The sequence below is a fragment of the Notamacropus eugenii genome, chromosome X (assembly GCF_028372415.1).
Source record: "Notamacropus eugenii isolate mMacEug1 chromosome X, mMacEug1.pri_v2, whole genome shotgun sequence".
NCBI classification, from domain to species: Eukaryota; Metazoa; Chordata; class Mammalia; order Diprotodontia; family Macropodidae; genus Notamacropus; species Notamacropus eugenii.
In genome coordinates, this window is record NC_092879.1 from 87,239,479 (window position 1) to 87,251,177 (window position 11,699).

At 36.6% G+C, this 11,699-nt stretch overlaps 1 pseudogene; it reads right to left on the reverse strand.

Annotated features, from left to right (window-relative positions):
- Positions 1-2,089: 2,089 nt before the first annotated feature.
- LOC140516379 (large ribosomal subunit protein uL3-like) lies at positions 2,090-3,309 on the reverse strand (annotated as a pseudogene).
- Positions 3,310-11,699: the final 8,390 nt, after the last annotated feature.

An 11,699-nucleotide genomic window follows, 5' to 3' on the forward strand; every position in this document is an offset into this window, starting at 1 on the left:
ACCCTAGAAGGTCAAGCCTCATGGTGTGGACTTTTTAAGCCTCAGAAAGCAGCAGTGACCAAAGCACCCTGGCAGTACTAATATCAGGATATCCCATGGTGTTCAAGGGTTGTGAGATCACTAGCACTCTGTCCGGAGATGCCATAGAGGACTCTGAATACTCAGTACTTGGAACCTCAGATGCAAGGAGACCAATGCCAAGAAGTGAATATCAGTGTTAGAATTTAGGGATCCAGAGGTGAAGCTGAGAAAGGCCAACTGACTCGCTAAAAACCATAGCATGGTGAGGAGCCTGGCCCTATCACAAAGCCACAATTTGGGAACTAAACTTCCTGACTGAGAAAGAAAACATCAAGTAGTATAAAAAATGATGGATTTATAGATTCTCTCAAAAGAAAGAATAAGTAACTACATAACAACTGAAAGAAGTGATTCAGATAAAAAATATTATTACAAGGAATACATGCATTTCTAGAGGAAATGAATCAAAAGAAAAAATTAAATCAAAGCTCTGGAGGAAAGAATTGGAAGAAAAGAATAAATATCTTAGAAAAGAAAGTGATAAGAATCACTTAGATAACAGCCTACTTGAATATATGCAGCGATGAAGAACCTACCACTTTCCAAAGACTTTCATTCTCTTTTTAGATAATATTAGGAGATTTTCCCAAATATTAAGCCAAAATTTGTCTCCTTGAAACTTCCACTGACAGCTGTTTTTCCCTTCCCTCGTCTTCTCCAAGTGAAATATTCCTGTTGTCTGAAAATTATCCTCATAATGGATGAACTTGAGGCCTTTCATTGTCCTGATTGCTTGTCTCTTGATACTCTCTGGTGTATCATTATCTTTCCTAAAATGTGTATCTAGAACTGAATACAGTGTTCTAGATGACATCTTATAAGGATAGAACACAGTAAGTACAACCTGTATTTCTGGAAGGTATGTAATTCAATATAGCCCAAGACAGCATTAGAATTTTTGGTATCCATATAACACTACTGATTTGTACTATGTTAATCAAAACAGGGAGTTGAATTTGGGTCTTTCCAAAAATCACAACAAAATGGGAGGACTATATTACAGTAATTACTGAGAGGTCTTCACTTTTTGGATATGAACCTACCTTTGTACTACTGTAGTATTTTACTAAAAGGAACTCTAGGGATCTGAAAGTATTAATCATTTTTTCACAACCTGAGTACTCTGGAAACACTGGTCATTGTGCTGATCAGTGTATCTAAGCCTCAGAATAGTTTTACTTGTAATATTGTTGTTACTGTATAAATTATTCTCCTTATTCTGTTCATTTCAGGATACATTAGTTCATACATATTTTCCTACTTTTCTAAGAAGCCATTCCCTTCATCATTTCTCATAGTACAATAGAATTATATCACATGCATATGCTGTATATTGCATTTAAGCCTTTCCCCAATATGGACATTGATAGCTTGAATGTTTTTTTAATTGTATATTATATCCCATGATTTTTTATCAATTGGGGGAAAGGCTCTTATAAATTTCAATCAGTTCCTCATATATCTTAGAAATTAGGGCTTTTATTCAGAAGCTTCCTGAAAAGATTTTTCCCTACTTTTCTGCTTTTCTTCTAATTTTTGCTGAATTGATTTTGCTTATGCACATTTTTTTTTCATTTTCTGTAATCACAATTGTCCATTTTACCTGTTCAAAAGTAATGGGACCTGGGAAAGATTTGTGCTATGCTTACTTACTGTATAATCTGGGAAGATAAGAGTTGGAGAGCTGGGGGAGGGAAGTCATTTAATGTGGAAAGTGGAGAATTAATTTAAAAAAACACTCATTACAGATGGAAGTGATGCAAAGTTTTCAACTGGTTTATTTAGCAAAAACATTGTTACCAAAACCCGTATTAGGTGGGTTTAAGATGTAAGATGTTACCACAAAAGATATTAAACAAAGCTTCCCCAAATCAATTATCTATTAACAGAAATGGATAACTTAAAGGAATTAACAGTGCATTTGAAAATGATGGAAAAGACCAGGGAAAACAAGGAAGAACTATTAGATTTTATTTAAAACGTAACTGTAGCTGGTAGTTTTTTTTTTTTAAACTGTGAAAAATGTATTGAGAATCCACCAGCTTTCTTCTTTTGTTACTCGGTCTTTTTTGCGTGGTACCATGAAAGCTTTCTTCTCCTCCACAGTCTGGAACCGACTGTGGCCAATTTTGAATGTGGTGTAGATAAACTTCAGGGCAATCTTCGCCAGGGTGCGACGTTTGGTCTGTACCGGCAGAGACTTTCACAGGGTGAGGATACACTTGTTGGTCCCAACAACACAGCCTTTCAGCATGATAAAGTCATTGGTCACTTCACCTTAGTGGATAAAGCCTTCCAGAGGATTGATGCTCCTTGTCAGACAGATCATAACCTGTGGATGCATTGTTTTTGATCAGTTTGCCATCCTTGATCTGGTAGCCCTAGCCAACTTGCAGATCTTTTTGTTGATCTCAGTGTGATGGTGGTAGCCCTTCTGACCAACTAGAGCCACGGAGAAGGCTACGTGGGCTGGATTCCAGGCTCCAATACATGCCACCTTACACAGTCCTAGGTGGGTTTTTCAGGGCAGTCTCTTAGTGTGCCAGTGGCTAGTGACACCTTTGTTACCCTTGACCTTTTTCACAACAATGACATCAATCATTTCATCTTGCCCAAACAAGGTGGACATGGGCACTTGCTGCTCCAGCTTCTCAGCCACACTACTGCCATTCACCTGGATCTCCATCAGGTGAGACTTTTTCTGCCTCAGAGGGAGCAGGTGCATCTAAGTGTGGGCAATGACTTGGATCACCTGGCAATACTTCTTCATGCTGCTCAAGTATTTCTCCAGCTGCTTTTTGCCGTCCTCATCTTACCACTTTTTGCAGTACTTGGTGAAGGCCTTCTTCTTGGACTTCTGCCAATTATTATAGAATCACCTCTTACACTCATCACTGATGTGCCTGGCAAAGATGGTTTTAAAGCTCCACATGCCTCGCTGGGTTTGCATATAGCCCACAATGCCCACAATGACCATGGGGGGGAGGCGTCTCCAATTGTCACAGTCTCAACCACTTTCTTCTTGTTGACCTTTGAGCCAGGCCTGTCCACTTCTTGGACAATATGAGTCATGTCTGCCTTGTAGCCCAGAAAGACAGTCAGGTGGATGGGCTTGGAGAGGTCATCTTTGGGGAAGCTCTTCACCTTCCCCTGGTGCCTGCTGCTTCTCTTTTGAGGCAGGAAGCCCAGAGACCCATGCCTGGGAGTGGAGAATTTCCAGTGGGACATACTGCTGCTGATGTACCTGCAGCTGCCGCTGAGGCGAGTTTGAAGAACTGTAGCTGGTAATTCTTTAGAGTATGCTGGTTGACCAGGGTGCCAATATTTCACCTAACCCCTGGCTGTGCACATGAGAGGAAAAAAGAATTTTTTTCCAACAGCTACTGAGGAGAGCTGCTCTGACCCTTCCTCTCAGTGAAATAGCTGGACAAGTTGGTTTCATTTTGTTTCAGCTCTCACCAAAAAATGGAGACCATATGACCAAGCAAGAGATGAGACTTTCCTGAAATACACCAAGCTGTTATATTCATGAGGCAATGCTACTGGGAGCCACATAGAAAGATGGAAGTGGGGTTATGATGGGGAAAAGCAGCCAATCCTAAAGATATACTAACTATGCCCTTCACTGAAGTCTTCAGCCATAGGATCCATCCTGGAATATACCCTGGCTACAGAAAAAAACTACATGGATTCTACCAGTCACAGAATAACAAGTTTTAAGGAGCTGGATGCCAAATAACTCTGTGGAGAACTGGAAAGAAATATTGAGAAAGCAGCCATTGCCGTTCACTTCTGTCATGAATAAGTGTTCAATAATTCACTGTTAACACCTAAATGTGTTACCATGATGAGCAACTAAATCATTACATGTGAGTTAATATGTCAGTCAGTAACTAAACATTTTTGAAACTTTTCCTATGTGCCAGGCACCGTGTTAAGCATTGGAAAAAAAAAAGAAAGGAAAAAGACAGTTTGTACCCCAATTGAGCCTACAATCTACGACAGAAAAACAACACTTGAACATGTAAAAAGAAGCTGAAAGAGAGAAGGGTAGTTACTGCAGGGTGAGGGGTGGGAAGCATGATGAAAATCTGTGGGTGTTGCCCAGGGCCCCCTCTTAAGTAGAAGATTTGAGATAAGTTCTCTGATGTACAATCAGAAGGGAAGAAAGGGAGGACTGAGAAGAAATGAGTTTCAGAGCTGATGAGATCTTGTAGAAAGATGAGTTTTTAATTTCTAATCCACAATATATACATTTACATTAATAACAATGGCTAGCACTTCTACAGTCCTTCAAGGTTTGCAAAGCTCTCTCTGTCTCTGTGTGTGTGTGTGTGTATGTATGTATGTATATATATATATATATATATATATATATATATATATATATATATATATATATATATATATATATATATATATATATATATATATATATATATATATATATATATATGATTATATGAAATCTCATTTTGTCCTTAAATCAATACTGGGAGGAAGGGACTTTTATTATCTCAATTTTACAGATGAAGAAAACTGAAGCAGACAGTGGTAAAATGACTTGTCTAGAGTCACAAAACTACTAAGTGTCTGAGGCTGTATGTAAACCCAGGTTTTACCGACTCCAGTTCTGTTGTTTTACCCACTATACCACCCTACAATTTAAATCCAAGTATAAGCAGGATTTAATGGTAGTTACATATAATACTAATGACAATATCTCCTTGTTCTCTGCCCCATTTTGACCAAATTGTATATAAATCCACAATTCCTCAAGGAAAACTACTAAAAAGAGATATGTCAGGTACTGTTAAAAATTGGTTAGTGGACAGTCTCACTGTCAATATGGCTGAAGAAAGTTCTCAAGAGTTTAACTTAAGACAGTAGTATTCTGAAAATATGCTAAAACACCAAGTTGCTATAATGGTGCTTTTCCAATATGGAATGAGCCATCTTTTCCAATTTTTTAAAAAGTGAGACAAGGACTTCTTCTTAGTACAAGGGAACTAAAGACTTTACTAAAATTCCAATTCTTCTGCCATACCTATAACTGTCACTTGAAAACCTTGCCACCATGTACCATTTTTAGCATAACTGTTAAATATGAGATCATTGAGTGGGAAAAAAGCTTTTTCTTATAAAGGGCTTTTGTTCTCCTTAGTAAGATAATTGCTTAAAAAACACCTTCAACTATTCTTATCTAAAAGGATATCACTTTTAAACATTTACAAATTTTTTCTCTAATATTTAGCCTCCTGATTTTCTTTCTGAAAAATTCTTAGCTCATAATGAATTTCCTGTGGCAATCTAATTGGTCTGTTTTCTTTTTAAGTTTCTCTGACAACTCTTTAAGTAATTTTATTCTTAATGATATATATATATATATATGTAACAGTTTATATTTTTTGTTACTCATTAAAATATAAATTACTTGAGAAAAAAGACTATTGCATTTTGCTTTTATATTCCAAAAGCCCAGCATAGTGCCAGACACATGATAGGCACTTCATAAGTTCTTGAAGCACTCAGTTTGGAATAGCAAATCCAAACAACTCTGAGACACCACATCACACCTATCAGATTGGCTACCACAACAAAATAGGAAGATGATAAATGTTGGAGAAGATGTGGGAGAGTTGGAACACTAATTCATTGTTGGTGGAGCTGTGAGCCGATCCAACCATTCTACAGAGCAATTTGGAACTATGCCCAAAGGGCTACAAAAATGCGCATACCCTTTGACCCAGCAATATTGTTTCTAGGATTGTATCCCCAAGAGATCAAAAAATGGTAAAGAGTCCCACATGGACAAAAAATATTTACAGAAGCCCTCTTTGTGGTGGTCAAAAACTGGAAATCAAGGGGATGCCCATCAATTGAGGAATGGCTGAATAAACTGTGGTATACGAATGTAATGGAATACTATCGTGCTATAAGAAATGATGAACAGGAAGACTTCAGAGAGGTCAGGAAAGACTTATACGAACTAATCCTGAGTGAAAGGAACAGAAGCAGGAGAACTTTGTACACAGCAATAACCACAGTGTGTGAGGATGTTTTTCTGGTAGACTTAGAACTTTATTGCAATTCAAGGACTTAAAAAATTCCCAATGGTCTCTTAAAGCAAAATGCTTTCCACATCCAGAGCAAGAAGTATGTAATTTGATCACAGAATGTAGCAGATCATTTTCTTTGGTATTATGTTTTGCTTTGTTCCATGATTTCTCCTATTCATTTTAATTCTTCTATGCAACATGAGTAAGGTGAAAATGTATTTAATAGGAATGTATGTGTAGAACCTATATAAAACTGCATGCCATCTTAGGGAGGGAGGGGGAGAGAGGAGGGAAGGATGGGGAGGGAGGGGGAAGAGAAATCTAAGTTATATAGAAGTGACTGTAGAACACTGAAAACAAATAAAATAATTTAATAAAAAAACAAAAAGAAAAACAAAATTGAGAGCAGCAGAAGCCATAAAATGACAGTGAAAGAGATTTCCAGGCTAAGACAGCCTGGAAGGCCAACAGGAAAGGTATATCCCACAGGGTGTGAAGTAGATTGCAGCCCACGGAGCCCAGCCCAGGCTTGGTCACAGGGCACCAGCAGGAACATTACCAGAGCAGGCCTTGGGGTGGAATACCTGGCAGCAGCTGGAGTTCTCAGATCCCTCAACCCACAAACGTCAAAGACAGCTTCAAAGGTCAATAAGAAAGATTTTTCACCTGGCCCCAGGCAGTGGAGGTTGCAGAAGCAGCAGCATCCATTTTTGGAGTCCTTGGCCTAAAGTCCCTAAGGGAATTGAGCTGCTGATCTGTGTCTTAGCCTTGAGTGGTGGCCCTGGGGTGAGGAAGAGTGTTGGGTGACATGGTGGAGTTGGTAGAGGCTCTGAAGAGGGAATTCTACTTGCAGATCCTGGATGGAAAAGCTTTGGTAGCTCCACGACCAGAGCACATAACAGGAGAGGATTAAACTGCTCTTCCTTGATTTTGCCACCTTGGAGAAACTGAGAATTTACAGGTCAACAGTGTATTACCCCCTTTTGACAAAGGACTCAAAACTCAAGTAACTGGCTGGGAAAATGCCTAAAAAAGGGAACAATAAGACTACAGAAGGTTACTTTCTTGGCGAACAGGTATTTTCTTTTATCCTTTTGGATGAGGAAGAACAATGCTGACCCTCAGAGGAAGACATAAAAGTCAAGAAGGCTTCTGCATCCAAAACATGCAAAATAAGTATGCAACAGTTTCAGGTCATGGAAGAGCTTAAAAAGAATTTTAAAAATTAAGTAAGAGAAGTGGAAGAAAAATTTGGAAGAGAAATGAGAGTGATGCAAGAATATTATGAAAAGTGAGTCAACAGCTTGCTAAAGGAGACTCACAAAGAGAAGAAAATAACATCTTTAAAAATAGGCTAACTCAACTGGCAAAAGAGGTCCAAAAAGCCAATGAGGAGAAGAATGCTTTCAAAAGCAGAATTATCCAAATGGAAAAGGAGGTTCAAAAGCTCCCTGAAGAAAACAGTTCTTTAAAAATTAGAATGGAACAGATGGAAGCTAATGACTTTATGAGAAACCAAGAAATTACAAAACAAAACCAAAAGAATGAAAAAATAGAAGAAAATGTGAAATATGTCATTGGAAAAACAACTCATCTGGAAAATAGATCCAGGAGAGACAATTTAAAAATTATGGGACCACATGAAACCCATGATCAAAAAAAGAGCCTAGAAATCATCTTCATGAAATTATGAAGGAAAACTGCCCTGACATTCTAGAACCAGAGGGCAAAATAAATATTGAAAGAATCCACCAATCACCTGAAAGGGATCTGAAAAGAGAAACTCCTAGGAATATTGTAGCCAAATTTCAAAGTCAAGGAAAGGAAAGGAAAAAATATTGCAAGTAGCAATAAGTCAAGGAAAAAATATTGCAAGTAGCCAGAAAGAAACAATTTGAGTATTATGGAAATACAATCAGGATAACACAAGATTTAGCAGCTTCTGCATTAAGGGATTAAAGGGCTTGGGATATGATATTCCAGAAGTCAATGCAACTAGGATTATAAACAAGAATCACCTAGCCAGCAAAACTGAGTATAATACTTCAGGGGAAAAATGGTCATTCAATGAAATAGAGGACTTTCAAGCATTCTTGATGAAAAGACCAGAGCTGAATAGAAAAATTTGACTTTCAAACAGAATAATTAAAGAAGCATGAAAAGTTAAACAGGAAAGAGAAATCATAAGGGACTTACTAAAGTTGGACTGTTTACATTTCTACATGGAAAGATAATATTTATAACTCTTGAAACTTTTCTCAGTAGTTGGGTAGTTGGAGGGATTATACACAAATACATACCTCCCCCCCCCATATATATATATATGTATATATATATATATATATATATTTGTGTGTGTGTGTGTGTCTGTGTATACACACACATACATATAGACAAGGTGAGTTGAATAGGAAGGGATGATATTAAATAAAATTAAGAGGTGAGAGAGGAATATATTGGGAGGAGAAAGGGAGAAATGAAATGAGGTAAATTATCTCTCATAAAAGAGGCAAGAAAAAGCTTTTTCAATGGAGGGGAAAAGGGGGGAAGTGAGAGGGAAAAAGTGAAGCTTACTCTCATCACATTTGGCTCAAGGAAGGAATAACATGCACACTCAATTTGGTATGAAAATCTATTTTCTACTACAAGAAAGTAGGGGAGAAGGGGATAATTGGGGTGCGGGATGATGGAAGGGATGGCAAATGGGAGGAGGGAACAATTATAAGTATACACTTTTAAGGAGAGACAAGGTCAAAACAGAGGAGCAAATGGGGGGCAGGATAGGATGGAGGGAAATATAGTTAGTCTTATACAACATGACTATTATGTAAGTGTTTTGCAAAACTAAACATATACAGCCTATATTGAATTGCTTGCCTTCTCAGTGGGGATGGGTGGGGAGGGAGGAAGAGAGTGAAGTTGGAAATGAAAGTTTTAGGAAACAATGTTGAAAATTGTTTTTGCATACTACTGGGAAATAAGAAATATAGGAAATAAGGTATAAAAATTTATCTTGACCTACAAGACAAGAGAGAAGATGGGGATAAGGGAAGGGATGGGTGTGATAGAAAGGAGGGCAGATTGGGGGAAGGGGTAATCAGAATGCATGGTGTTTTGGGGTGGGGCAGGGGAGAGATAGGGAGAAAATTTGGAACTCAAAATTTTGTGGAAACGAATGTTGAAAACTACAAATAGATAAATAAACATTAGAAATAGAATTGGACAAGTGGAAGCTAATGATTCCATAAGACATCAAGAAACAATCAAACAAAATTAAAAGGATGAAATACAACAGAAAAGGTGCAATGTCTTTTTTGAAAAATAACAGTTGACATGAAAAATAGATTGACGAGATAATTTAAGAATTAATACACTACCTGAAAGCCATGATAAGAAAAAGCCTAGTCATTATGTTCCAAGATATTAGTACAAAATGCCTTGATATTCTAGAGCTAGAGGGTGAAACAGAAATTAAAAGAACCCATTGATCACCTTCTAAAAGAGATCCCAAAGTAAAATCTCCCAAGAATATTATAGCCAAATTCCAGATCTCCTAGATAAAGGAGTAAATGCATGAAAGAGCTGGAAAGAAACAACTAAAATATCATGAAGACACAATTACAGTAACACAACAACCAGCAGTTTATACACTGAAGGAACATAGGATTTGGAATATGATATTTAGCAGGCAAAGGAGCAAGGATTAGAGCTAAGTATCATCCACCCAGAAAAACTGAGTATAGGGACTTCTGGGAGCCAAGATTGTAGAGTAAGCAGTAAATTGCCGTAACTCTCCCATATTCACCTCCAAACAACCATAAAATTGTACCTGAAAAAATCCTGGAACAACAGGACCAGCAAAACAATCAGGTGAAACAATATTTGGCCCTAAGAAATGTGGATGATGGGCAAGAAAGATCTGTCTTACTCAGGTAAAAGGAGATGAGGAAACTATTTCTTGCTAAAAGGTACTATAGAAAATGAAGGAATATCAATATCAAATATATATGCATCATTTCATAAAAGAGAAGTTAAGGGAGTTATAGGTTCATGATCAAACAAGAGATAGACAGCATTATAAAACATGAAAACAGATAATTTTGATTACATTAAATTAAAAAGCTTATGTATAAACAAAACCAATACAATCAAGATTAGAAGGAAAGTCAAAAGCTGGGAAACAATCTTCATTACAAGTGTCTCTGATAAAGGTCTCATTTGTCAAATACAAAGAGAATTGAGTCAAATTTATAAAAATACAAGCAATTACCCAAGTGATAAATGGTCAAAGGATATGAACAGGCAGCTTTCAGATGAGAAAATCGGTTATCTATAGGCACATATAGAAGTGCTCTAAATCACTTTTGATTAGAGAAATGTGAATTGAAGCAACTCACACCTATCAGACTGGTTAATACGACAAAAAAAGAAAATGACAAGTGTTGGAGAGGATATGGGGAAACTGGAACAGTGATGCACTGTTGGTGAAGTTATGGACTCATATAAGCATTCTGGAGAGCAATTTGGAACTATGCCCAAAGGGCAACCAAACTGTGCATACCCTTTGATCCATCAATACCATTACTAGGTCTACATCCCAAAGAGATCAAAGGAAAACAAAAAGGGCCTATGTGTACAAAAATACTTACAGCAGGTCTTTAAAAAAAAAATCTTCATTTTAAATTTAAATGCAAAAAGATAAAATAAAGACCATTTTCATGTATACAGGACAACATAAAGAAAAGATTCAATAAAAACCATGAATTTCCGTTTCAGACTGTTTACTTTTCTTTTTAAACTATGTAATAAATACTACACATTGTTTTCAAAGTTACCCTCCTTTTCTGTGCTTCCTTCTAATTTTCCTTTTGTTCTCTGCTGTGCACTTCCTTTCTTTTTTCCTCCCTCTCTCCCCACCTTGGTTACAATTAAACACAAATATACACACATATACATATATGTAAATGTATATGCAATAAAATGTAAAAATAAAAATGTCTATGTAGTAAGTATATATAAAACCATAATGTATATACTTCTATTTATCAGTTCTTTTTCTGGAGGTGGACAGAATCTTCCTTCATATGTTCTTTGTAGTTGGTTTGATGTTGTTTTACTCAAGATGAATTAGTCATTCAAAGTTGTTTTTAAGATAGTTTTTCTGTTATCATGTACAATGTTCTCTTGGTACTGTTCATTTCACTTCTAATTATTTCATATAAATATTTCCATATTTTTTCTAAAATCAAAGAGATCATAATTCCTTAAAGCATGGTAGCATTCCATCACAATTATACACCACAGTTTGTTTAATCATTCCTCAATTCAAGAGCATCTATCATTTTAGGCAACCTAGATAGGTGTAACATGATATCTCAAAGCTGCTTTAATTTGCATCTCTGATAAATAATGTTTTGGAGCATTTTTTCATAAGCCTCCATATATAACTTATTTTTTCATCAAAAAACTGCTTGTTTATACTCTTTAATCATTTATCAATTGGGGAATGACTCATATTCTTATAAATTTGACAAAGTTCTTCGTATATTTGAGAAATGA